Source organism: Hoplias malabaricus, unplaced genomic scaffold (genome assembly GCF_029633855.1).
Source record: "Hoplias malabaricus isolate fHopMal1 unplaced genomic scaffold, fHopMal1.hap1 scaffold_69, whole genome shotgun sequence".
NCBI lineage: Eukaryota > Metazoa > Chordata > Actinopteri > Characiformes > Erythrinidae > Hoplias > Hoplias malabaricus.
The window spans coordinates 155,204-175,652 of NW_027100977.1; the positions used below are offsets into that span (position 1 = coordinate 155,204).

Consider the following 20,449-nt stretch of genomic DNA (forward strand, 5'->3'; position numbering starts at 1 on the left):
GTTACTGCCTTTATAATAGAAGCTTAAGCTAAAAAGCTTACAGAACCTAGTATTCCCAGGCAGTCTCCCATCCAAGTACTAACTAGGCCCAACTCTTCTTCGCTTCCGAGATCAGACGAGATCGGGCTTTCAAGGAGTGGTATGGCCGTAAGCGATCACTGTGGGCTGTAGAAGACTATTTCTATATACTCTTCTAAGAGTAATACTTGTTTTAGAGCTGCCTGTAAACGGTAGACCACCTGACACCTCAAATAAAAATGATTGGCTTTCCAGTTCGTTTTTTTTTTAAGTTTCTTCTTCTCTTGTGTTTAAATGACTGTGGTTACTGCCTTTATAATAGAAGCTTAAGCTAAAAAGCTTACAGCACCTAGTATTCCCAGGCAGTCTCCCATCCAAGTACTAACTAGGCCCAACTCTTCTTCGCTTCCGAGATCAGACGAGATCGGGCTTTCAAGGAGTGGTATGGCCGTAAGCAATCACTGCGGGCTGTAGAAGACTATTTCTAAATACTCTTCTAAGAGTAATACTTGTTTTAGAGCTGCCTGTAAACGGTAGACCACCTGACACCTCAAATGAAAATGATTGGCTTTCCAGTTCGTTTTTTTTTTAAGTTTCTTCTTCTCTTGTGTTTAAATGACTGTGGTTACTGCCTTTATAATAGAAGCTTAAGCTAAAAAGCTTACAGAACCTAGTATTCCCAGGCAGTCTCCCATCCAAGTACTAACTAGGCCCAACTCTTCTTCGCTTCCGAGATCAGACGAGATCGGGCTTTCAAGGAGTGGTATGGCCGTAAGCGATCACTGTGGGCTGTAGAAGACTATTTCTATATACTCTTCTAAGAGTAATACTTGTTTTAGAGCTGCCTGTAAACGGTAGACCACCTGACACCTCAAATAAAAATGATTGGCTTTCCAGTTCGTTTTTTTTTTAAGTTTCTTCTTCTCTTGTGTTTAAATGACTGTGGTTACTGCCTTTATAATAGAAGCTTAAGCTAAAAAGCTTACAGCACCTAGTATTCCCAGGCAGTCTCCCATCCAAGTACTAACTAGGCCCAACTCTTCTTCGCTTCCGAGATCAGACGAGATCGGGCTTTCAAGGAGTGGTATGGCCGTAAGCAATCACTGCGGGCTGTAGAAGACTATTTCTAAATACTCTTCTAAGAGTAATACTTGTTTTAGAGCTGCCTGTAAACGGTAGACCACCTGACACCTCAAATGAAAATGATTGGCTTTCCAGTTCGTTTTTTTTTGTTGTTGTTTTTTTTTTCTTAAGTTTTCTTCTTCTCTTGTGTTTAAATGACTGTGGTTACTGCCTTTATAATAGAAGCTTAAGCTAAAAAGCTTACAGCACCTAGTATTCCCAGGCAGTCTCCCATCCAAGTACTAACTAGGCCCAACTCTTCTTCGCTTCCGAGATCAGACGAGATCGGGCTTTCAAGGAGTGGTATGGCCGTAAGCGATCACTGCGGGCTGTAGAAGACTATTTCTATATACTCTTCTAAGAGTAATACTTGTTTTAGAGCTGCCTGTAAACGGTAGACCACCTGACACCTCAAATGAAAATGATTGGCTTTCCAGTTCGTTTTTTTTTTAAGTTTCTTCTTCTCTTGTGTTTAAATGACTGTGGTTACTGCCTTTATAATAGAAGCTTAAGCTAAAAAGCTTACAGAACCTAGTATTCCCAGGCAGTCTCCCATCCAAGTACTAACTAGGCCCAACTCTTCTTCGCTTCCGAGATCAGACGAGATCGGGCTTTCAAGGAGTGGTATGGCCGTAAGCGATCACTGCGGGCTGTAGAAGACTATTTCTATATACTCTTCTAAGAGTAATACTTGTTTTAGAGCTGCCTGTAAACGGTAGACCACCTGACACCTCAAATAAAAATGATTGGCTTTCCAGTTCGTTTTTTTTTTAAGTTTCTTCTTCTCTTGTGTTTAAATGACTGTGGTTACTGCCTTTATAATAGAAGCTTAAGCTAAAAAGCTTACAGCACCTAGTATTCCCAGGCAGTCTGCCATCCAAGTACTAACTAGGCCCAACTCTTCTTCGCTTCCGAGATCAGACGAGATCGGGCTTTCAAGGAGTGGTATGGCCGTAAGCAATCACTGCGGGCTGTAGAAGACTATTTCTAAATACTCTTCTAAGAGTAATACTTGTTTTAGAGCTGCCTGTAAACGGTAGACCACCTGACACCTCAAATGAAAATGATTGGCTTTCCAGTTCGTTTTTTTTTTAAGTTTCTTCTTCTCTTGTGTTTAAATGACTGTGGTTACTGCCTTTATAATAGAAGCTTAAGCTAAAAAGCTTACAGAACCTAGTATTCCCAGGCAGTCTCCCATCCAAGTACTAACTAGGCCCAACTCTTCTTCGCTTCCGAGATCAGACGAGATCGGGCTTTCAAGGAGTGGTATGGCCGTAAGCGATCACTGCGGGCTGTAGAAGACTATTTCTATATACTCTTCTAAGAGTAATACTTGTTTTAGAGCTGCCTGTAAACGGTAGACCACCTGACACCTCAAATAAAAATGATTGGCTTTCCAGTTCGTTTTTTTTTTAAGTTTCTTCTTCTCTTGTGTTTAAATGACTGTGGTTACTGCCTTTATAATAGAAGCTTAAGCTAAAAAGCTTACAGCACCTAGTATTCCCAGGCAGTCTGCCATCCAAGTACTAACTAGGCCCAACTCTTCTTCGCTTCCGAGATCAGACGAGATCGGGCTTTCAAGGAGTGGTATGGCCGTAAGCAATCACTGCGGGCTGTAGAAGACTATTTCTAAATACTCTTCTAAGAGTAATACTTGTTTTAGAGCTGCCTGTAAACGGTAGACCACCTGACACCTCAAATGAAAATGATTGGCTTTCCAGTTCGTTTTTTTTTGTTGTTGTTTTTTTTTTCTTAAGTTTTCTTCTTCTCTTGTGTTTACATGACTGTGGTTACTGCCTTTATAATAGAAGCTTAAGCTAAAAAGCTTACAGCACCTAGTATTCCCAGGCAGTCTCCCATCCAAGTACTAACTAGGCCCAACTCTTCTTCGCTTCCGAGATCAGACGAGATCGGGCTTTCAAGGAGTGGTATGGCCGTAAGCGATCACTGCTGGCTGTAGAAGACTATTTCTATATACTCTTCTAAGAGCAATACTTGTTTTAGAGCTGCCTGTAAACGGTAGACCACCTGACACCTCAAATAAAAATGATTGGCTTTCCAGTTCGTTTTTTTTTTAAGTTTCTTCTTCTCTTGTGTTTAAATGACTGTGGTTACTGCCTTTATAATAGAAGCTTAAGCTAAAAAGCTTACAGCACCTAGTATTCCCAGGCAGTCTCCCATCCAAGTACTAACGAGGCCCAACTCTTCTTCGCTTCCGAGATCAGACGAGATCGGGCTTTCAAGGAGTGGTATGGCCGTAAGCGATCACTGCTGGCTGTAGAAGACTATTTCTATATAATCTTCTAAGAGTAATACTTGTTTTAGAGCTGCCTGTAAACGGTAGACCACCTGACACCTCAAATAAAAATGATTGGCTTTCCAGTTCGTTTTTTTTTTAAGTTTCTTCTTCTCTTGTGTTTAAATGACTGTGGTTACTGCCTTTATAATAGAAGCTTAAGCTAAAAAGCTTACAGCACCTAGTATTCCCAGGCAGTGTCCCATCCAAGTACTAACTAGGCCCAACTCTTCTTCGCTTCCGAGATCAGACGAGATCGGGCTTTCAAGGAGTGGTATGGCCGTAAGCGATCACTGCGGGCTGTAGAAGACTATTTCTAAATACTCTTCTAAGAGTAATACTTGTTTTAGAGCTGCCTGTAAACGGTAGACCACCTGACACCTCAAATGAAAATGATTGGCTTTCCAGTTCGTTTTTTTTTGTTGTTGTTTTTTTTTTCTTAAGTTTTCTTCTTCTCTTGTGTTTACATGACTGTGGTTACTGCCTTTATAATAGAAGCTTAAGCTAAAGAGCTTACAGCACCTAGTATTCCCAGGCAGTCTCCCATCCAAGTACTAACTAGGCCCAACTCTTCTTCGCTTCCGAGATCAGACGAGATCGGGCTTTCAAGGAGTGGTATGGCCGTAAGCGATCACTGCGGGCTGTAGAAGACTATTTCTATATACTCTTCTAAGAGTAATACTTGTTTTAGAGCTGCCTGTAAACGGTAGACCACCTGACACCTCAAATGAAAATGATTGGCTTTCCAGTTCGTTTTTTTTTTAAGTTTCTTCTTCTCTTGTGTTTAAATGACTGTGGTTACTGCCTTTATAATAGAAGCTTAAGCTAAAAAGCTTACAGAACCTAGTATTCCCAGGCAGTCTCCCATCCAAGTACTAACTAGGCCCAACTCTTCTTCGCTTCCGAGATCACACGAGATCGGGCTTTCAAGGAGTGGTATGGCCGTAAGCGATCACTGCGGGCTGTAGAAGACTATTTCTATATACTCTTCTAAGAGTAATACTTGTTTTAGAGCTGCCTGTAAACGGTAGACCACCTGACACCTCAAATAAAAATGATTGGCTTTCCAGTTCGTTTTTTTTTTAAGTTTCTTCTTCTCTTGTGTTTAAATGACTGTGGTTACTGCCTTTATAATAGAAGCTTAAGCTAAAAAGCTTACAGCACCTAGTATTCCCAGGCAGTCTCCCATCCAAGTACTAACTAGGCCCAACTCTTCTTCGCTTCCGAGATCAGACGAGATCGGGCTTTCAAGGAGTGGTATGGCCGTAAGCAATCACTGCGGGCTGTAGAAGACTATTTCTAAATACTCTTCTAAGAGTAATACTTGTTTTAGAGCTGCCTGTAAACGGTAGACCACCTGACACCTCAAATGAAAATGATTGGCTTTCCAGTTCGTTTTTTTTTGTTGTTGTTTTTTTTTTCTTAAGTTTTCTTCTTCTCTTGTGTTTAAATGACTGTGGTTACTGCCTTTATAATAGAAGCTTAAGCTAAAAAGCTTACAGCACCTAGTATTCCCAGGCAGTCTCCCATCCAAGTACTAACTAGGCCCAACTCTTCTTCGCTTCCGAGATCAGACGAGATCGGGCTTTCAAGGAGTGGTATGGCCGTAAGCGATCACTGCTGGCTGTAGAAGACTATTTCTATATACTCTTCTAAGAGTAATACTTGTTTTAGAGCTGCCTGTAAACGGTAGACCACCTGACACCTCAAATAAAAATGATTGGCTTTCCAGTTCGTTTTTTTTTTAAGTTTCTTCTTCTCTTGTGTTTAAATGACTGTGGTTACTGCCTTTATAATAGAAGCTTAAGCTAAAAAGCTTACAGCACCTAGTATTCCCAGGCAGTCTCCCATCCAAGTACTAACTAGGCCCAACTCTTCTTCGCTTCCGAGATCAGACGAGATCGGGCTTTCAAGGAGTGGTATGGCCGTAAGCAATCACTGCGGGCTGTAGAAGACTATTTCTAAATACTCTTCTAAGAGTAATACTTGTTTTAGAGCTGCCTGTAAACGGTAGACCACCTGACACCTCAAATAAAAATGATTGGCTTTCCAGTTCGTTTTTTTTTTAAGTTTCTTCTTCTCTTGTGTTTAAATGACTGTGGTTACTGCCTTTATAATAGAAGCTTAAGCTAAAAAGCTTACAGCACCTAGTATTCCCAGGCAGTCTCCCATCCAAGTACTAACTAGGCCCAACTCTTCTTCGCTTCCGAGATCAGACGAGATCGGGCTTTCAAGGAGTGGTATGGCCGTAAGCAATCACTGCGGGCTGTAGAAGACTATTTCTAAATACTCTTCTAAGAGTAATACTTGTTTTAGAGCTGCCTGTAAACGGTAGACCACCTGACACCTCAAATAAAAATGATTGGCTTTCCAGTTCGTTTTTTTTTTAAGTTTCTTCTTCTCTTGTGTTTAAATGACTGTGGTTACTGCCTTTATAATAGAAGCTTAAGCTAAAAAGCTTACAGCACCTAGTATTCCCAGGCAGTCTCCCATCCAAGTACTAACTAGGCCCAACTCTTCTTCGCTTCCGAGATCAGACGAGATCGGGCTTTCAAGGAGTGGTATGGCCGTAAGCGATCACTGCTGGCTGTAGAAGACTATTTCTATATACTCTTCTAAGAGTAATACTTGTTTTAGAGCTGCCTGTAAACGGTAGACCACCTGACACCTCAAATAAAAATGATTGGCTTTCCAGTTCGTTTTTTTTTTAAGTTTCTTCTTCTCTTGTGTTTAAATGACTGTGGTTACTGCCTTTATAATAGAAGCTTAAGCTAAAAAGCTTACAGCACCTAGTATTCCCAGGCAGTCTCCCATCCAAGTACTAACTAGGCCCAACTCTTCTTCGCTTCCGAGATCAGACGAGATCGGGCTTTCAAGAAGTGGTATGGCCGTAAGCGATCACTGCGGGCTGTAGAAGACTATTTCTATATACTCTTCTAAGAGTAATACTTGTTTTAGAGCTGCCTGTAAACGGTAGACCACCTGACACCTCAAATAAAAATGATTGGCTTTCCAGTTCGTTTTTTTTTGTTGTTGTTTTTTTTTTCTTAAGTTTTCTTCTTCTCTTGTGTTTAAATGACTGTGGTTACTGCCTTTATAATAGAAGCTTAAGCTAAAAAGCTTACAGCACCTAGTATTCCCAGGCAGTCTCCCATCCAAGTAATAACTAGGCCCAACTCTTCTTCGCTTCCGAGATCAGACGAGATCGGGCTTTCAAGGAGTGGTATGGCCGTAAGCGATCACTGCTGGCTGTAGAAGACTATTTCTATATACTCTTCTAAGAGTAATACTTGTTTTAGAGCTGCCTGTAAACGGTAGACCACCTGACACCTCAAATAAAAATGATTGGCTTTCCAGTTCGTTTTTTTTTTAAGTTTCTTCTTCTCTTGTGTTTAAATGACTGTGGTTACTGCCTTTATAATAGAAGCTTAAGCTAAAAAGCTTACAGCACCTAGTATTCCCAGGCAGTCTCCCATCCAAGTACTAACTAGGCCCAACTCTTCTTCGCTTCCGAGATCAGACGAGATCGGGCTTTCAAGGAGTGGTATGGCCGTAAGCGATCACTGCTGGCTGTAGAAGACTATTTCTATATACTCTTCTAAGAGTAATACTTGTTTTAGAGCTGCCTGTAAACGGTAGACCACCTGACACCTCAAATAAAAATGATTGGCTTTCCAGTTCGTTTTTTTTTTGTTGTTGTTTTTTTTTTCTTAAGTTTTCTTCTTCTCTTGTGTTTAAATGACTGTGGTTACTGCCTTTATAATAGAAGCTTAAGCTAAAAAGCTTACAGCACCTAGTATTCCCAGGCAGTCTCCCATCCAAGTACTAACTAGGCCCAACTCTTCTTCGCTTCCGAGATCAGACGAGATCGGGCTTTCAAGGAGTGGTATGGCCGTAAGCGATCACTGCTGGCTGTAGAAGACTATTTCTATATACTCTTCTAAGAGTAATACTTGTTTTAGAGCTGCCTGTAAACGGTAGACCACCTGACACCTCAAATAAAAATGATTGGCTTTCCAGTTCGTTTTTTTTTTAAGTTTCTTCTTCTCTTGTGTTTAAATGACTGTGGTTACTGCCTTTATAATAGAAGCTTAAGCTAAAAAGCTTACAGCACCTAGTATTCCCAGGCAGTCTCCCATCCAAGTACTAACTAGGCCCAACTCTTCTTCGCTTCCGAGATCAGACGAGATCGGGCTTTCAAGGAGTGGTATGGCCGTAAGCGATCACTGCTGGCTGTAGAAGACTATTTCTATATACTCTTCTAAGAGTAATACTTGTTTTAGAGCTGCCTGTAAACGGTAGACCACCTGACACCTCAAATAAAAATGATTGGCTTTCCAGTTCGTTTTTTTTTTAAGTTTCTTCTTCTCTTGTGTTTAAATGACTGTGGTTACTGCCTTTATAATAGAAGCTTAAGCTAAAAAGCTTACAGCACCTAGTATTCCCAGGCAGTCTCCCATCCAAGTACTAACTAGGCCCAACTCTTCTTCGCTTCCGAGATCAGACGAGATCGGGCTTTCAAGGAGTGGTATGGCCGTAAGCGATCACTGCTGGCTGTAGAAGACTATTTCTATATACTCTTCTAAGAGTAATACTTGTTTTAGAGCTGCCTGTAAACGGTAGACCACCTGACACCTCAAATAAAAATGATTGGCTTTCCAGTTCGTTTTTTTTTTAAGTTTCTTCTTCTCTTGTGTTTAAATGACTGTGGTTACTGCCTTTATAATAGAAGCTTAAGCTAAAAAGCTTACAGCACCTAGTATTCCCAGGCAGTCTCCCATCCAAGTACTAACTAGGCCCAACTCTTCTTCGCTTCCGAGATCAGACGAGATCGGGCTTTCAAGGAGTGGTATGGCCGTAAGCGATCACTGCGGGCTGTAGAAGACTATTTCTAAATACTCTTCTAAGAGTAATACTTGTTTTAGAGCTGCCTGTAAACGGTAGACCACCTGACACCTCAAATAAAAATGATTGGCTTTCCAGTTCGTTTTTTTTTGTTGTTGTTTTTTTTTTCTTAAGTTTTCTTCTTCTCTTGTGTTTAAATGACTGTGGTTACTGCCTTTATAATAGAAGCTTAAGCTAAAAAGCTTACAGCACCTAGTATTCCCAGGCAGTCTCCCATCCAAGTACTAACTAGGCCCAACTCTTCTTCGCTTCCGAGATCAGACGAGATCGGGCTTTCAAGGAGTGGTATGGCCGTAAGCGATCACTGCTGGCTGTAGAAGACTATTTCTATATACTCTTCTAAGAGTAATACTTGTTTTAGAGCTGCCTGTAAACGGTAGACCACCTGACACCTCAAATAAAAATGATTGGCTTTCCAGTTCGTTTTTTTTTGTTGTTGTTTTTTTTTTCTTAAGTTTTCTTCTTCTCTTGTGTTTAAATGACTGTGGTTACTGCCTTTATAATAGAAGCTTAAGCTAAAAAGCTTACAGCACCTAGTATTCCCAGGCAGTCTCCCATCCAAGTAATAACTAGGCCCAACTCTTCTTCGCTTCCGAGATCAGACGAGATCGGGCTTTCAAGGAGTGGTATGGCCGTAAGCGATCACTGCTGGCTGTAGAAGACTATTTCTATATACTCTTCTAAGAGTAATACTTGTTTTAGAGCTGCCTGTAAACGGTAGACCACCTGACACCTCAAATAAAAATGATTGGCTTTCCAGTTCGTTTTTTTTTTAAGTTTCTTCTTCTCTTGTGTTTAAATGACTGTGGTTACTGCCTTTATAATAGAAGCTTAAGCTAAAAAGCTTACAGCACCTAGTATTCCCAGGCAGTCTCCCATCCAAGTACTAACTAGGCCCAACTCTTCTTCGCTTCCGAGATCAGACGAGATCGGGCTTTCAAGGAGTGGTATGGCCGTAAGCGATCACTGCTGGCTGTAGAAGACTATTTCTATATACTCTTCTAAGAGTAATACTTGTTTTAGAGCTGCCTGTAAACGGTAGACCACCTGACACCTCAAATAAAAATGATTGGCTTTCCAGTTCGTTTTTTTTTTAAGTTTCTTCTTCTCTTGTGTTTAAATGACTGTGGTTACTGCCTTTATAATAGAAGCTTAAGCTAAAAAGCTTACAGCACCTAGTATTCCCAGGCAGTCTCCCATCCAAGTACTAACTAGGCCCAACTCTTCTTCGCTTCCGAGATCAGACGAGATCGGGCTTTCAAGGAGTGGTATGGCCGTAAGCGATCACTGCTGGCTGTAGAAGACTATTTCTATATACTCTTCTAAGAGTAATACTTGTTTTAGAGCTGCCTGTAAACGGTAGACCACCTGACACCTCAAATAAAAATGATTGGCTTTCCAGTTCGTTTTTTTTTTAAGTTTCTTCTTCTCTTGTGTTTAAATGACTGTGGTTACTGCCTTTATAATAGAAGCTTAAGCTAAAAAGCTTACAGCACCTAGTATTCCCAGGCAGTCTCCCATCCAAGTACTAACTAGGCCCAACTCTTCTTCGCTTCCGAGATCAGACGAGATCGGGCTTTCAAGGAGTGGTATGGCCGTAAGCGATCACTGCTGGCTGTAGAAGACTATTTCTATATACTCTTCTAAGAGTAATACTTGTTTTAGAGCTGCCTGTAAACGGTAGACCACCTGACACCTCAAATAAAAATGATTGGCTTTCCAGTTCGTTTTTTTTTTAAGTTTCTTCTTCTCTTGTGTTTAAATGACTGTGGTTACTGCCTTTATAATAGAAGCTTAAGCTAAAAAGCTTACAGCACCTAGTATTCCCAGGCAGTCTCCCATCCAAGTACTAACTAGGCCCAACTCTTCTTCGCTTCCGAGATCAGACGAGATCGGGCTTTCAAGGAGTGGTATGGCCGTAAGCGATCACTGCGGGCTGTAGAAGACTATTTCTAAATACTCTTCTAAGAGTAATACTTGTTTTAGAGCTGCCTGTAAACGGTAGACCACCTGACACCTCAAATAAAAATGATTGGCTTTCCAGTTCGTTTTTTTTTGTTGTTGTTTTTTTTTTCTTAAGTTTTCTTCTTCTCTTGTGTTTAAATGACTGTGGTTACTGCCTTTATAATAGAAGCTTAAGCTAAAAAGCTTACAGCACCTAGTATTCCCAGGCAGTCTCCCATCCAAGTACTAACTAGGCCCAACTCTTCTTCGCTTCCGAGATCAGACGAGATCGGGCTTTCAAGGAGTGGTATGGCCGTAAGCGATCACTGCTGGCTGTAGAAGACTATTTCTATATACTCTTCTAAGAGTAATACTTGTTTTAGAGCTGCCTGTAAACGGTAGACCACCTGACACCTCAAATAAAAATGATTGGCTTTCCAGTTCGTTTTTTTTTTAAGTTTCTTCTTCTCTTGTGTTTAAATGACTGTGGTTACTGCCTTTATAATAGAAGCTTAAGCTAAAAAGCTTACAGCACCTAGTATTCCCAGGCAGTCTCCCATCCAAGTACTAACTAGGCCCAACTCTTCTTCGCTTCCGAGATCAGACGAGATCGGGCTTTCAAGGAGTGGTATGGCCGTAAGCGATCACTGCTGGCTGTAGAAGACTATTTCTATATACTCTTCTAAGAGTAATACTTGTTTTAGAGCTGCCTGTAAACGGTAGACCACCTGACACCTCAAATAAAAATGATTGGCTTTCCAGTTCGTTTTTTTTTTTAAGTTTCTTCTTCTCTTGTGTTTAAATGACTGTGGTTACTGCCTTTATAATAGAAGCTTAAGCTAAAAAGCTTACAGCACCTAGTATTCCCAGGCAGTCTCCCATCCAAGTACTAACTAGGCCCAACTCTTCTTCGCTTCCGAGATCAGACGAGATCGGGCTTTCAAGGAGTGGTATGGCCGTAAGCGATCACTGCTGGCTGTAGAAGACTATTTCTATATACTCTTCTAAGAGTAATACTTGTTTTAGAGCTGCCTGTAAACGGTAGACCACCTGACACCTCAAATAAAAATGATTGGCTTTCCAGTTCGTTTTTTTTTTAAGTTTCTTCTTCTCTTGTGTTTAAATGACTGTGGTTACTGCCTTTATAATAGAAGCTTAAGCTAAAAAGCTTACAGCACCTAGTATTCCCAGGCAGTCTCCCATCCAAGTACTAACTAGGCCCAACTCTTCTTCGCTTCCGAGATCAGACGAGATCGGGCTTTCAAGAAGTGGTATGGCCGTAAGCGATCACTGCGGGCTGTAGAAGACTATTTCTATATACTCTTCTAAGAGTAATACTTGTTTTAGAGCTGCCTGTAAACGGTAGACCACCTGACACCTCAAATAAAAATGATTGGCTTTCCAGTTCGTTTTTTTTTTAAGTTTCTTCTTCTCTTGTGTTTAAATGACTGTGGTTACTGCCTTTATAATAGAAGCTTAAGCTAAAAAGCTTACAGCACCTAGTATTCCCAGGCAGTCTCCCATCCAAGTACTAACTAGGCCCAACTCTTCTTCGCTTCCGAGATCAGACGAGATCGGGCTTTCAAGGAGTGGTATGGCCGTAAGCGATCACTGCTGGCTGTAGAAGACTATTTCTATATACTCTTCTAAGAGTAATACTTGTTTTAGAGCTGCCTGTAAACGGTAGACCACCTGACACCTCAAATAAAAATGATTGGCTTTCCAGTTCGTTTTTTTTTTTAAGTTTCTTCTTCTCTTGTGTTTAAATGACTGTGGTTACTGCCTTTATAATAGAAGCTTAAGCTAAAAAGCTTACAGCACCTAGTATTCCCAGGCAGTCTCCCATCCAAGTACTAACTAGGCCCAACTCTTCTTCGCTTCCGAGATCAGACGAGATCGGGCTTTCAAGGAGTGGTATGGCCGTAAGCGATCACTGCTGGCTGTAGAAGACTATTTCTATATACTCTTCTAAGAGTAATACTTGTTTTAGAGCTGCCTGTAAACGGTAGACCACCTGACACCTCAAATAAAAATGATTGGCTTTCCAGTTCGTTTTTTTTTTAAGTTTCTTCTTCTCTTGTGTTTAAATGACTGTGGTTACTGCCTTTATAATAGAAGCTTAAGCTAAAAAGCTTACAGCACCTAGTATTCCCAGGCAGTCTCCCATCCAAGTACTAACTAGGCCCAACTCTTCTTCGCTTCCGAGATCAGACGAGATCGGGCTTTCAAGAAGTGGTATGGCCGTAAGCGATCACTGCGGGCTGTAGAAGACTATTTCTATATACTCTTCTAAGAGTAATACTTGTTTTAGAGCTGCCTGTAAACGGTAGACCACCTGACACCTCAAATAAAAATGATTGGCTTTCCAGTTCGTTTTTTTTTGTTGTTGTTTTTTTTTCTTAAGTTTTCTTCTTCTCTTGTGTTTAAATGACTGTGGTTACTGCCTTTATAATAGAAGCTTAAGCTAAAAAGCTTACAGCACCTAGTATTCCCAGGCAGTCTCCCATCCAAGTAATAACTAGGCCCAACTCTTCTTCGCTTCCGAGATCAGACGAGATCGGGCTTTCAAGGAGTGGTATGGCCGTAAGCGATCACTGCTGGCTGTAGAAGACTATTTCTATATACTCTTCTAAGAGTAATACTTGTTTTAGAGCTGCCTGTAAACGGTAGACCACCTGACACCTCAAATAAAAATGATTGGCTTTCCAGTTCGTTTTTTTTTTAAGTTTCTTCTTCTCTTGTGTTTAAATGACTGTGGTTACTGCCTTTATAATAGAAGCTTAAGCTAAAAAGCTTACAGCACCTAGTATTCCCAGGCAGTCTCCCATCCAAGTACTAACTAGGCCCAACTCTTCTTCGCTTCCGAGATCAGACGAGATCGGGCTTTCAAGGAGTGGTATGGCCGTAAGCGATCACTGCTGGCTGTAGAAGACTATTTCTATATACTCTTCTAAGAGTAATACTTGTTTTAGAGCTGCCTGTAAACGGTAGACCACCTGACACCTCAAATAAAAATGATTGGCTTTCCAGTTCGTTTTTTTTTTAAGTTTCTTCTTCTCTTGTGTTTAAATGACTGTGGTTACTGCCTTTATAATAGAAGCTTAAGCTAAAAAGCTTACAGCACCTAGTATTCCCAGGCAGTCTCCCATCCAAGTACTAACTAGGCCCAACTCTTCTTCGCTTCCGAGATCAGACGAGATCGGGCTTTCAAGGAGTGGTATGGCCGTAAGCGATCACTGCTGGCTGTAGAAGACTATTTCTATATACTCTTCTAAGAGTAATACTTGTTTTAGAGCTGCCTGTAAACGGTAGACCACCTGACACCTCAAATAAAAATGATTGGCTTTCCAGTTCGTTTTTTTTTTAAGTTTCTTCTTCTCTTGTGTTTAAATGACTGTGGTTACTGCCTTTATAATAGAAGCTTAAGCTAAAAAGCTTACAGCACCTAGTATTCCCAGGCAGTCTCCCATCCAAGTACTAACTAGGCCCAACTCTTCTTCGCTTCCGAGATCAGACGAGATCGGGCTTTCAAGGAGTGGTATGGCCGTAAGCGATCACTGCTGGCTGTAGAAGACTATTTCTATATACTCTTCTAAGAGTAATACTTGTTTTAGAGCTGCCTGTAAACGGTAGACCACCTGACACCTCAAATAAAAATGATTGGCTTTCCAGTTCGTTTTTTTTTTAAGTTTCTTCTTCTCTTGTGTTTAAATGACTGTGGTTACTGCCTTTATAATAGAAGCTTAAGCTAAAAAGCTTACAGCACCTAGTATTCCCAGGCAGTCTCCCATCCAAGTACTAACTAGGCCCAACTCTTCTTCGCTTCCGAGATCAGACGAGATCGGGCTTTCAAGGAGTGGTATGGCCGTAAGCGATCACTGCTGGCTGTAGAAGACTATTTCTATATACTCTTCTAAGAGTAATACTTGTTTTAGAGCTGCCTGTAAACGGTAGACCACCTGACACCTCAAATAAAAATGATTGGCTTTCCAGTTCGTTTTTTTTTTAAGTTTCTTCTTCTCTTGTGTTTAAATGACTGTGGTTACTGCCTTTATAATAGAAGCTTAAGCTAAAAAGCTTACAGCACCTAGTATTCCCAGGCAGTCTCCCATCCAAGTACTAACTAGGCCCAACTCTTCTTCGCTTCCGAGATCAGGCGAGATCGGGCTTTCAAGGAGTGGTATGGCCGTAAGCGATCACTGCTGGCTGTAGAAGACTATTTCTATATACTCTTCTAAGAGTAATACTTGTTTTAGAGCTGCCTGTAAACGGTAGACCACCTGACACCTCAAATAAAAATGATTGGCTTTCCAGTTCGTTTTTTTTTTAAGTTTCTTCTTCTCTTGTGTTTAAATGACTGTGGTTACTGCCTTTATAATAGAAGCTTAAGCTAAAAAGCTTACAGCACCTAGTATTCCCAGGCAGTCTCCCATCCAAGTACTAACTAGGCCCAACTCTTCTTCGCTTCCGAGATCAGACGAGATCGGGCTTTCAAGGAGTGGTATGGCCGTAAGCGATCACTGCTGGCTGTAGAAGACTATTTCTATATACTCTTCTAAGAGTAATACTTGTTTTAGAGCTGCCTGTAAACGGTAGACCACCTGACACCTCAAATAAAAATGATTGGCTTTCCAGTTCGTTTTTTTTTTAAGTTTCTTCTTCTCTTGTGTTTAAATGACTGTGGTTACTGCCTTTATAATAGAAGCTTAAGCTAAAAAGCTTACAGCACCTAGTATTCCCAGGCAGTCTCCCATCCAAGTACTAACTAGGCCCAACTCTTCTTCGCTTCCGAGATCAGGCTTTCAAGGAGTGGTATGGCCGTAAGCGATCACTGCTGGCTGTAGAAGACTATTTCTATATACTCTTCTAAGAGTAATACTTGTTTTAGAGCTGCCTGTAAACGGTAGACCACCTGACACCTCAAATAAAAATGATTGGCTTTCCAGTTCGTTTTTTTTTTAAGTTTCTTCTTCTCTTGTGTTTAAATGACTGTGGTTACTGCCTTTATAATAGAAGCTTAAGCTAAAAAGCTTACAGCACCTAGTATTCCCAGGCAGTCTCCCATCCAAGTACTAACTAGGCCCAACTCTTCTTCGCTTCCGAGATCAGACGAGATCGGGCTTTCAAGGAGTGGTATGGCCGTAAGCGATCACTGCGGGCTGTAGAAGACTATTTCTAAATACTCTTCTAAGAGTAATACTTGTTTTAGAGCTGCCTGTAAACGGTAGACCACCTGACACCTCAAATAAAAATGATTGGCTTTCCAGTTCGTTTTTTTTGTTGTTGTTTTTTTTTCTTAAGTTTTCTTCTTCTCTTGTGTTTAAATGACTGTGGTTACTGCCTTTATAATAGAAGCTTAAGCTAAAAAGCTTACAGCACCTAGTATTCCCAGGCAGTCTCCCATCCAAGTACTAACTAGGCCCAACTCTTCTTCGCTTCCGAGATCAGACGAGATCGGGCTTTCAAGGAGTGGTATGGCCGTAAGCGATCACTGCTGGCTGTAGAAGACTATTTCTATATACTCTTCTAAGAGTAATACTTGTTTTAGAGCTGCCTGTAAACGGTAGACCACCTGACACCTCAAATAAAAATGATTGGCTTTCCAGTTCGTTTTTTTTTTTAAGTTTCTTCTTCTCTTGTGTTTAAATGACTGTGGTTACTGCCTTTATAATAGAAGCTTAAGCTAAAAAGCTTACAGCACCTAGTATTCCCAGGCAGTCTCCCATCCAAGTACTAACTAGGCCCAACTCTTCTTCGCTTCCGAGATCAGACGAGATCGGGCTTTCAAGGAGTGGTATGGCCGTAAGCGATCACTGCTGGCTGTAGAAGACTATTTCTATATACTCTTCTAAGAGTAATACTTGTTTTAGAGCTGCCTGTAAACGGTAGACCACCTGACACCTCAAATAAAAATGATTGGCTTTCCAGTTCGTTTTTTTTTTAAGTTTCTTCTTCTCTTGTGTTTAAATGACTGTGGTTACTGCCTTTATAATAGAAGCTTAAGCTAAAAAGCTTACAGCACCTAGTATTCCCAGGCAGTCTCCCATCCAAGTACTAACTAGGCCCAACTCTTCTTCGCTTCCGAGATCAGACGAGATCGGGCTTTCAAGGAGTGGTATGGCCGTAAGCGATCACTGCTGGCTGTAGAAGACTATTTCTATATACTCTTCTAAGAGTAATACTTGTTTTAGAGCTGCCTGTAAACGGTAGACCACCTGACACCTCAAATAAAAATGATTGGCTTTCCAGTTCGTTTTTTTTTTTAAGTTTCTTCTTCTCTTGTGTTTAAATGACTGTGGTTACTGCCTTTATAATAGAAGCTTAAGCTAAAAAGCTTACAGCACCTAGTATTCCCAGGCAGTCTCCCATCCAAGTACTAACTAGGCCCAACTCTTCTTCGCTTCCGAGATCAGACGAGATCGGGCTTTCAAGGAGTGGTATGGCCGTAAGCGATCACTGCTGGCTGTAGAAGACTATTTCTATATACTCTTCTAAGAGTAATACTTGTTTTAGAGCTGCCTGTAAACGGTAGACCACCTGACACCTCAAATAAAAATGATTGGCTTTCCAGTTCGTTTTTTTTTTAAGTTTCTTCTTCTCTTGTGTTTAAATGACTGTGGTTACTGCCTTTATAATAGAAGCTTAAGCTAAAAAGCTTACAGCACCTAGTATTCCCAGGCAGTCTCCCATCCAAGTACTAACTAGGCCCAACTCTTCTTCGCTTCCGAGATCAGACGAGATCGGGCTTTCAAGGAGTGGTATGGCCGTAAGCGATCACTGCTGGCTGTAGAAGACTATTTCTATATACTCTTCTAAGAGTAATACTTGTTTTAGAGCTGCCTGTAAACGGTAGACCACCTGACACCTCAAATAAAAATGATTGGCTTTCCAGTTCGTTTTTTTTTTAAGTTTCTTCTTCTCTTGTGTTTAAATGACTGTGGTTACTGCCTTTATAATAGAAGCTTAAGCTAAAAAGCTTACAGCACCTAGTATTCCCAGGCAGTCTCCCATCCAAGTACTAACTAGGCCCAACTCTTCTTCGCTTCCGAGATCAGACGAGATCGGGCTTTCAAGGAGTGGTATGGCCGTAAGCGATCACTGCTGGCTGTAGAAGACTATTTCTATATACTCTTCTAAGAGTAATACTTGTTTTAGAGCTGCCTGTAAACGGTAGACCACCTGACACCTCAAATAAAAATGATTGGCTTTCCAGTTCGTTTTTTTTTTAAGTTTCTTCTTCTCTTGTGTTTAAATGACTGTGGTTACTGCCTTTATAATAGAAGCTTAAGCTAAAAAGCTTACAGCACCTAGTATTCCCAGGCAGTCTCCCATCCAAGTACTAACTAGGCCCAACTCTTCTTCGCTTCCGAGATCAGACAAGATCGGGCTTTCAAGGAGTGGTATGGCCGTAAGCGATCACTGCTGGCTGTAGAAGACTATTTCTATATACTCTTCTAAGAGTAATACTTGTTTTAGAGCTGCCTGTAAACGGTAGACCACCTGACACCTCAAATAAAAATGATTGGCTTTCCAGTTCGTTTTTTTTTTAAGTTTCTTCTTCTCTTGTGTTTAAATGACTGTGGTTACTGCCTTTATAATAGAAGCTTAAGCTAAAAAGCTTACAGCACCTAGTATTCCCAGGCAGTCTCCCATCCAAGTACTAACTAGGCCCAACTCTTCTTCGCTTCCGAGATCAGACGAGATCGGGCTTTCAAGGAGTGGTATGGCCGTAAGCGATCACTGCTGGCTGTAGAAGACTATTTCTATATACTCTTCTAAGAGTAATACTTGTTTTAGAGCTGCCTGTAAACGGTAGACCACCTGACACCTCAAATAAAAATGATTGGCTTTCCAGTTCGTTTTTTTTTTGTTGTTGTTTTTTTTTTCTTAAGTTTTCTTCTTCTCTTGTGTTTAAATGACTGTGGTTACTGCCTTTATAATAGAAGCTTAAGCTAAAAAGCTTACAGCACCTAGTATTCCCAGGCAGTCTCCCATCCAAGTACTAACTAGGCCCAACTCTTCTTCGCTTCCGAGATCAGACGAGATCGGGCTTTCAAGGAGTGGTATGGCCGTAAGCGATCACTGCTGGCTGTAGAAGACTATTTCTATATACTCTTCTAAGAGTAATACTTGTTTTAGAGCTGCCTGTAAACGGTAGACCACCTGACACCTCAAATAAAAATGATTGGCTTTCCAGTTCGTTTTTTTTTTAAGTTTCTTCTTCTCTTGTGTTTAAATGACTGTGGTTACTGCCTTTATAATAGAAGCTTAAGCTAAAAAGCTTACAGCACCTAGTATTCCCAGGCAGTCTCCCATCCAAGTACTAACTAGGCCCAACTCTTCTTCGCTTCCGAGATCAGACGAGATCGGGCTTTCAAGGAGTGGTATGGCCGTAAGCGATCACTGCTGGCTGTAGAAGACTATTTCTACATACTCTTCTAAGAGTAATACTTGTTTTAGAGCTGCCTGTAAACGGTAGACCACCTGACACCTCAAATAAAAATGATTGGCTTTCCAGATCGTTTTTTTTTTAAGTTTCTTCTTCTCTTGTGTTTAAATGACTGTGGTTACTGCCTTTATAATAGAAGCTTAAGCTAAAAAGCTTACAGCACCTAGTATTCCCAGGCAGTCTCCCATCCAAGTACTAACTAGGCCCAACTCTTCTTCGCTTCCGAGATCAGACGAGATCGGGCTTTCAAGGAGTGGTATGGCCGTAAGCGATCACTGCTGGCTGTAGAAGACTATTTCTATATACTCTTCTAAGAGTAATACTTGTTTTAGAGCTGCCTGTAAACGGTAGACCACCTGACACCTCAAATAAAAATGATTGGCTTTCCAGATCGTTTTTTTTTTAAGTTTCTTCTTCTCTTGTGTTTAAATGACTGTGGTTACTGCCTTTATAATAGAAGCTTAAGCTAAAAAGCTTACAGCACCTAGTATTCCCAGGCAGTCTCCCATCCAAGTACTAACTAGGCCCAACTCTTCTTCGCTTCCGAGATCAGACGAGATCGGGCTTTCAAGGAGTGGTATGGCCGTAAGCGATCACTGCTGGCTGTAGAAGACTATTTCTATATACTCTTCTAAGAGTAATACTTGTTTTAGAGCTGCCTGTAAACGGTAGACCACCTGACACCTCAAATAAAAATGATTGGCTTTCCAGTTCGTTTTTTTTTTTAAGTTTCTTCTTCTCTTGTGTTTAAATGACTGTGGTTACTGCCTTTATAATAGAAGCTTAAGCTAAAAAGCTTACAGCACCTAGTATTCCCAGGCAGTCTCCCATCCAAGTACTAACTAGGCCCAACTCTTCTTCGCTTCCGAGATCAGACGAGATCGGGCTTTCAAGGAGTGGTATGGCCGTAAGCGATCACTGCGGGCTGTAGAAGACTATTTCTAAATACTCTTCTAAGAGTAATACTTGTTTTAGAGCTGCCTGTAAACGGTAGACCACCTGACACCTCAAATAAAAATGATTGGCTTTCCAGTTCGTTTTTTTTTTTAAGTTTCTTCTTCTCTTGTGTTTAAATGACTGTGGTTACTGCCTTTATAATAGAAGCTTAAGCTAAAAAGCTTACAGCACCTAGTATTCCCAGGCAGTCTCCCATCCAAGTACTAACTAGGCCCAACTCTTCTTCGCTTCCGAGATCAGACGAGATCGGGCTTTCAAGGAGTGGTATGGCCGTAAGCGATCACTGCGGGCTGTAGAAGACTATTTCTAAATACTCTTCTAAGAGTAATACTTGTTTTAGAGCTGCCTGTAAACGGTAGACCACCTGACACCTCAAATAAAAATGATTGGCTTTCCAGTTCGTTTTTTTTTTTAAGTTTCTTCTTCTCTTGTGTTTAAATGACTGTGGTTACTGCCTTTATAATAGAAGCTTAAGCTAAAAAGCTTACAGCACCTAGTATTCCCAGGCAGTCTCCCATCCAAGTACTAACTAGGCCCAACTCTTCTTCGCTTCCGAGATCAGACGAGATCGGGCTTTCAAGGAGTGGTATGGCCGTAAGCGATCACTGCGGGCTGTAGAAGACTATTTCTAAATACTCTTCTAAGAGTAATACTTGTTTTAGAGCTGCCTGTAAACGGTAGACCACCTGACACCTCAAATAAAAATGATTGGCTTTCCAGTTCGTTTTTTTTTGTTGTTGTTTTTTTTTCTTAAGTTT

At 40.9% G+C, this 20,449-nt stretch overlaps 49 non-coding genes and 14 pseudogenes across 49 annotated transcripts; all 63 read right to left on the reverse strand.

The window, feature by feature from the left end:
• Positions 1–34: 34 nt before the first annotated feature.
• LOC136683062 (5S ribosomal RNA) lies at positions 35–153 on the reverse strand (annotated as a pseudogene).
• Positions 154–355: 202 nt separating this feature from the next.
• LOC136683438 (5S ribosomal RNA) lies at positions 356–474 on the reverse strand. Its single transcript, XR_010799011.1, has one exon. It is a non-coding gene; the product is annotated as a 5S ribosomal RNA (ribosomal RNA).
• Positions 475–676: 202 nt separating this feature from the next.
• On the reverse strand, positions 677–795 carry LOC136683063 (5S ribosomal RNA; annotated as a pseudogene).
• Positions 796–997: 202 nt separating this feature from the next.
• LOC136683439 (5S ribosomal RNA) lies at positions 998–1,116 on the reverse strand. The gene has a single exon (XR_010799012.1). It is a non-coding gene; the product is annotated as a 5S ribosomal RNA (ribosomal RNA).
• Positions 1,117–1,338: 222 nt separating this feature from the next.
• LOC136683440 (5S ribosomal RNA) lies at positions 1,339–1,457 on the reverse strand. Its single transcript, XR_010799013.1, has one exon. It is a non-coding gene; the product is annotated as a 5S ribosomal RNA (ribosomal RNA).
• A 202-nt stretch (positions 1,458–1,659) lies between these two features.
• LOC136683065 (5S ribosomal RNA) lies at positions 1,660–1,778 on the reverse strand (annotated as a pseudogene).
• Positions 1,779–1,980: 202 nt separating this feature from the next.
• Positions 1,981–2,099, reverse strand: LOC136683674 (5S ribosomal RNA; annotated as a pseudogene).
• Positions 2,100–2,301: 202 nt separating this feature from the next.
• LOC136683066 (5S ribosomal RNA) lies at positions 2,302–2,420 on the reverse strand (annotated as a pseudogene).
• Positions 2,421–2,622: 202 nt separating this feature from the next.
• LOC136683675 (5S ribosomal RNA) lies at positions 2,623–2,741 on the reverse strand (annotated as a pseudogene).
• A 222-nt stretch (positions 2,742–2,963) lies between these two features.
• On the reverse strand, positions 2,964–3,082 carry LOC136683441 (5S ribosomal RNA). The gene has a single exon (XR_010799014.1). It is a non-coding gene; the product is annotated as a 5S ribosomal RNA (ribosomal RNA).
• Positions 3,083–3,284: 202 nt separating this feature from the next.
• On the reverse strand, positions 3,285–3,403 carry LOC136683128 (5S ribosomal RNA; annotated as a pseudogene).
• A 202-nt stretch (positions 3,404–3,605) lies between these two features.
• On the reverse strand, positions 3,606–3,724 carry LOC136683661 (5S ribosomal RNA). Its single transcript, XR_010799222.1, has one exon. It is a non-coding gene; the product is annotated as a 5S ribosomal RNA (ribosomal RNA).
• A 222-nt stretch (positions 3,725–3,946) lies between these two features.
• LOC136683442 (5S ribosomal RNA) lies at positions 3,947–4,065 on the reverse strand. The gene has a single exon (XR_010799015.1). It is a non-coding gene; the product is annotated as a 5S ribosomal RNA (ribosomal RNA).
• A 202-nt stretch (positions 4,066–4,267) lies between these two features.
• On the reverse strand, positions 4,268–4,386 carry LOC136683154 (5S ribosomal RNA; annotated as a pseudogene).
• Positions 4,387–4,588: 202 nt separating this feature from the next.
• LOC136683443 (5S ribosomal RNA) lies at positions 4,589–4,707 on the reverse strand. The gene has a single exon (XR_010799016.1). It is a non-coding gene; the product is annotated as a 5S ribosomal RNA (ribosomal RNA).
• Positions 4,708–4,929: 222 nt separating this feature from the next.
• LOC136683444 (5S ribosomal RNA) lies at positions 4,930–5,048 on the reverse strand. Its single transcript, XR_010799017.1, has one exon. It is a non-coding gene; the product is annotated as a 5S ribosomal RNA (ribosomal RNA).
• A 202-nt stretch (positions 5,049–5,250) lies between these two features.
• Positions 5,251–5,369, reverse strand: LOC136683445 (5S ribosomal RNA). The gene has a single exon (XR_010799018.1). It is a non-coding gene; the product is annotated as a 5S ribosomal RNA (ribosomal RNA).
• A 202-nt stretch (positions 5,370–5,571) lies between these two features.
• LOC136683446 (5S ribosomal RNA) lies at positions 5,572–5,690 on the reverse strand. The gene has a single exon (XR_010799019.1). It is a non-coding gene; the product is annotated as a 5S ribosomal RNA (ribosomal RNA).
• A 202-nt stretch (positions 5,691–5,892) lies between these two features.
• Positions 5,893–6,011, reverse strand: LOC136683448 (5S ribosomal RNA). The gene has a single exon (XR_010799021.1). It is a non-coding gene; the product is annotated as a 5S ribosomal RNA (ribosomal RNA).
• A 202-nt stretch (positions 6,012–6,213) lies between these two features.
• On the reverse strand, positions 6,214–6,332 carry LOC136683650 (5S ribosomal RNA). The gene has a single exon (XR_010799212.1). It is a non-coding gene; the product is annotated as a 5S ribosomal RNA (ribosomal RNA).
• Positions 6,333–6,554: 222 nt separating this feature from the next.
• LOC136682973 (5S ribosomal RNA) lies at positions 6,555–6,673 on the reverse strand (annotated as a pseudogene).
• A 202-nt stretch (positions 6,674–6,875) lies between these two features.
• On the reverse strand, positions 6,876–6,994 carry LOC136683449 (5S ribosomal RNA). The gene has a single exon (XR_010799022.1). It is a non-coding gene; the product is annotated as a 5S ribosomal RNA (ribosomal RNA).
• A 223-nt stretch (positions 6,995–7,217) lies between these two features.
• On the reverse strand, positions 7,218–7,336 carry LOC136683451 (5S ribosomal RNA). The gene has a single exon (XR_010799023.1). It is a non-coding gene; the product is annotated as a 5S ribosomal RNA (ribosomal RNA).
• A 202-nt stretch (positions 7,337–7,538) lies between these two features.
• LOC136683452 (5S ribosomal RNA) lies at positions 7,539–7,657 on the reverse strand. The gene has a single exon (XR_010799024.1). It is a non-coding gene; the product is annotated as a 5S ribosomal RNA (ribosomal RNA).
• Positions 7,658–7,859: 202 nt separating this feature from the next.
• LOC136683453 (5S ribosomal RNA) lies at positions 7,860–7,978 on the reverse strand. The gene has a single exon (XR_010799025.1). It is a non-coding gene; the product is annotated as a 5S ribosomal RNA (ribosomal RNA).
• Positions 7,979–8,180: 202 nt separating this feature from the next.
• Positions 8,181–8,299, reverse strand: LOC136683454 (5S ribosomal RNA). The gene has a single exon (XR_010799026.1). It is a non-coding gene; the product is annotated as a 5S ribosomal RNA (ribosomal RNA).
• Positions 8,300–8,521: 222 nt separating this feature from the next.
• On the reverse strand, positions 8,522–8,640 carry LOC136683455 (5S ribosomal RNA). The gene has a single exon (XR_010799027.1). It is a non-coding gene; the product is annotated as a 5S ribosomal RNA (ribosomal RNA).
• Positions 8,641–8,862: 222 nt separating this feature from the next.
• On the reverse strand, positions 8,863–8,981 carry LOC136682974 (5S ribosomal RNA; annotated as a pseudogene).
• Positions 8,982–9,183: 202 nt separating this feature from the next.
• On the reverse strand, positions 9,184–9,302 carry LOC136683456 (5S ribosomal RNA). The gene has a single exon (XR_010799028.1). It is a non-coding gene; the product is annotated as a 5S ribosomal RNA (ribosomal RNA).
• Positions 9,303–9,504: 202 nt separating this feature from the next.
• Positions 9,505–9,623, reverse strand: LOC136683457 (5S ribosomal RNA). The gene has a single exon (XR_010799029.1). It is a non-coding gene; the product is annotated as a 5S ribosomal RNA (ribosomal RNA).
• Positions 9,624–9,825: 202 nt separating this feature from the next.
• Positions 9,826–9,944, reverse strand: LOC136683458 (5S ribosomal RNA). The gene has a single exon (XR_010799030.1). It is a non-coding gene; the product is annotated as a 5S ribosomal RNA (ribosomal RNA).
• Positions 9,945–10,146: 202 nt separating this feature from the next.
• On the reverse strand, positions 10,147–10,265 carry LOC136683460 (5S ribosomal RNA). The gene has a single exon (XR_010799032.1). It is a non-coding gene; the product is annotated as a 5S ribosomal RNA (ribosomal RNA).
• A 222-nt stretch (positions 10,266–10,487) lies between these two features.
• LOC136683461 (5S ribosomal RNA) lies at positions 10,488–10,606 on the reverse strand. The gene has a single exon (XR_010799033.1). It is a non-coding gene; the product is annotated as a 5S ribosomal RNA (ribosomal RNA).
• Positions 10,607–10,808: 202 nt separating this feature from the next.
• LOC136683462 (5S ribosomal RNA) lies at positions 10,809–10,927 on the reverse strand. Its single transcript, XR_010799034.1, has one exon. It is a non-coding gene; the product is annotated as a 5S ribosomal RNA (ribosomal RNA).
• Positions 10,928–11,130: 203 nt separating this feature from the next.
• LOC136683463 (5S ribosomal RNA) lies at positions 11,131–11,249 on the reverse strand. Its single transcript, XR_010799035.1, has one exon. It is a non-coding gene; the product is annotated as a 5S ribosomal RNA (ribosomal RNA).
• Positions 11,250–11,451: 202 nt separating this feature from the next.
• LOC136683652 (5S ribosomal RNA) lies at positions 11,452–11,570 on the reverse strand. The gene has a single exon (XR_010799213.1). It is a non-coding gene; the product is annotated as a 5S ribosomal RNA (ribosomal RNA).
• A 202-nt stretch (positions 11,571–11,772) lies between these two features.
• Positions 11,773–11,891, reverse strand: LOC136683464 (5S ribosomal RNA). Its single transcript, XR_010799036.1, has one exon. It is a non-coding gene; the product is annotated as a 5S ribosomal RNA (ribosomal RNA).
• A 203-nt stretch (positions 11,892–12,094) lies between these two features.
• Positions 12,095–12,213, reverse strand: LOC136683465 (5S ribosomal RNA). The gene has a single exon (XR_010799037.1). It is a non-coding gene; the product is annotated as a 5S ribosomal RNA (ribosomal RNA).
• Positions 12,214–12,415: 202 nt separating this feature from the next.
• Positions 12,416–12,534, reverse strand: LOC136683653 (5S ribosomal RNA). The gene has a single exon (XR_010799214.1). It is a non-coding gene; the product is annotated as a 5S ribosomal RNA (ribosomal RNA).
• A 221-nt stretch (positions 12,535–12,755) lies between these two features.
• On the reverse strand, positions 12,756–12,874 carry LOC136682976 (5S ribosomal RNA; annotated as a pseudogene).
• A 202-nt stretch (positions 12,875–13,076) lies between these two features.
• On the reverse strand, positions 13,077–13,195 carry LOC136683467 (5S ribosomal RNA). The gene has a single exon (XR_010799038.1). It is a non-coding gene; the product is annotated as a 5S ribosomal RNA (ribosomal RNA).
• Positions 13,196–13,397: 202 nt separating this feature from the next.
• LOC136683468 (5S ribosomal RNA) lies at positions 13,398–13,516 on the reverse strand. Its single transcript, XR_010799039.1, has one exon. It is a non-coding gene; the product is annotated as a 5S ribosomal RNA (ribosomal RNA).
• A 202-nt stretch (positions 13,517–13,718) lies between these two features.
• LOC136683469 (5S ribosomal RNA) lies at positions 13,719–13,837 on the reverse strand. Its single transcript, XR_010799040.1, has one exon. It is a non-coding gene; the product is annotated as a 5S ribosomal RNA (ribosomal RNA).
• A 202-nt stretch (positions 13,838–14,039) lies between these two features.
• LOC136683470 (5S ribosomal RNA) lies at positions 14,040–14,158 on the reverse strand. The gene has a single exon (XR_010799041.1). It is a non-coding gene; the product is annotated as a 5S ribosomal RNA (ribosomal RNA).
• A 202-nt stretch (positions 14,159–14,360) lies between these two features.
• On the reverse strand, positions 14,361–14,479 carry LOC136683666 (5S ribosomal RNA; annotated as a pseudogene).
• Positions 14,480–14,681: 202 nt separating this feature from the next.
• LOC136683472 (5S ribosomal RNA) lies at positions 14,682–14,800 on the reverse strand. Its single transcript, XR_010799043.1, has one exon. It is a non-coding gene; the product is annotated as a 5S ribosomal RNA (ribosomal RNA).
• A 202-nt stretch (positions 14,801–15,002) lies between these two features.
• Positions 15,003–15,111, reverse strand: LOC136683170 (5S ribosomal RNA; annotated as a pseudogene).
• A 202-nt stretch (positions 15,112–15,313) lies between these two features.
• On the reverse strand, positions 15,314–15,432 carry LOC136683473 (5S ribosomal RNA). The gene has a single exon (XR_010799044.1). It is a non-coding gene; the product is annotated as a 5S ribosomal RNA (ribosomal RNA).
• Positions 15,433–15,652: 220 nt separating this feature from the next.
• On the reverse strand, positions 15,653–15,771 carry LOC136683474 (5S ribosomal RNA). The gene has a single exon (XR_010799045.1). It is a non-coding gene; the product is annotated as a 5S ribosomal RNA (ribosomal RNA).
• A 203-nt stretch (positions 15,772–15,974) lies between these two features.
• Positions 15,975–16,093, reverse strand: LOC136683475 (5S ribosomal RNA). Its single transcript, XR_010799046.1, has one exon. It is a non-coding gene; the product is annotated as a 5S ribosomal RNA (ribosomal RNA).
• A 202-nt stretch (positions 16,094–16,295) lies between these two features.
• LOC136683476 (5S ribosomal RNA) lies at positions 16,296–16,414 on the reverse strand. The gene has a single exon (XR_010799047.1). It is a non-coding gene; the product is annotated as a 5S ribosomal RNA (ribosomal RNA).
• A 203-nt stretch (positions 16,415–16,617) lies between these two features.
• On the reverse strand, positions 16,618–16,736 carry LOC136683477 (5S ribosomal RNA). The gene has a single exon (XR_010799048.1). It is a non-coding gene; the product is annotated as a 5S ribosomal RNA (ribosomal RNA).
• A 202-nt stretch (positions 16,737–16,938) lies between these two features.
• LOC136683478 (5S ribosomal RNA) lies at positions 16,939–17,057 on the reverse strand. Its single transcript, XR_010799049.1, has one exon. It is a non-coding gene; the product is annotated as a 5S ribosomal RNA (ribosomal RNA).
• A 202-nt stretch (positions 17,058–17,259) lies between these two features.
• On the reverse strand, positions 17,260–17,378 carry LOC136683479 (5S ribosomal RNA). The gene has a single exon (XR_010799050.1). It is a non-coding gene; the product is annotated as a 5S ribosomal RNA (ribosomal RNA).
• Positions 17,379–17,580: 202 nt separating this feature from the next.
• Positions 17,581–17,699, reverse strand: LOC136682970 (5S ribosomal RNA; annotated as a pseudogene).
• A 202-nt stretch (positions 17,700–17,901) lies between these two features.
• On the reverse strand, positions 17,902–18,020 carry LOC136683480 (5S ribosomal RNA). The gene has a single exon (XR_010799051.1). It is a non-coding gene; the product is annotated as a 5S ribosomal RNA (ribosomal RNA).
• Positions 18,021–18,243: 223 nt separating this feature from the next.
• LOC136683481 (5S ribosomal RNA) lies at positions 18,244–18,362 on the reverse strand. The gene has a single exon (XR_010799052.1). It is a non-coding gene; the product is annotated as a 5S ribosomal RNA (ribosomal RNA).
• Positions 18,363–18,564: 202 nt separating this feature from the next.
• On the reverse strand, positions 18,565–18,683 carry LOC136683484 (5S ribosomal RNA). The gene has a single exon (XR_010799054.1). It is a non-coding gene; the product is annotated as a 5S ribosomal RNA (ribosomal RNA).
• A 202-nt stretch (positions 18,684–18,885) lies between these two features.
• LOC136683485 (5S ribosomal RNA) lies at positions 18,886–19,004 on the reverse strand. Its single transcript, XR_010799055.1, has one exon. It is a non-coding gene; the product is annotated as a 5S ribosomal RNA (ribosomal RNA).
• A 202-nt stretch (positions 19,005–19,206) lies between these two features.
• On the reverse strand, positions 19,207–19,325 carry LOC136683486 (5S ribosomal RNA). The gene has a single exon (XR_010799056.1). It is a non-coding gene; the product is annotated as a 5S ribosomal RNA (ribosomal RNA).
• Positions 19,326–19,528: 203 nt separating this feature from the next.
• LOC136683487 (5S ribosomal RNA) lies at positions 19,529–19,647 on the reverse strand. Its single transcript, XR_010799057.1, has one exon. It is a non-coding gene; the product is annotated as a 5S ribosomal RNA (ribosomal RNA).
• A 203-nt stretch (positions 19,648–19,850) lies between these two features.
• Positions 19,851–19,969, reverse strand: LOC136683488 (5S ribosomal RNA). The gene has a single exon (XR_010799058.1). It is a non-coding gene; the product is annotated as a 5S ribosomal RNA (ribosomal RNA).
• Positions 19,970–20,172: 203 nt separating this feature from the next.
• Positions 20,173–20,291, reverse strand: LOC136683489 (5S ribosomal RNA). The gene has a single exon (XR_010799059.1). It is a non-coding gene; the product is annotated as a 5S ribosomal RNA (ribosomal RNA).
• Positions 20,292–20,449: the final 158 nt, after the last annotated feature.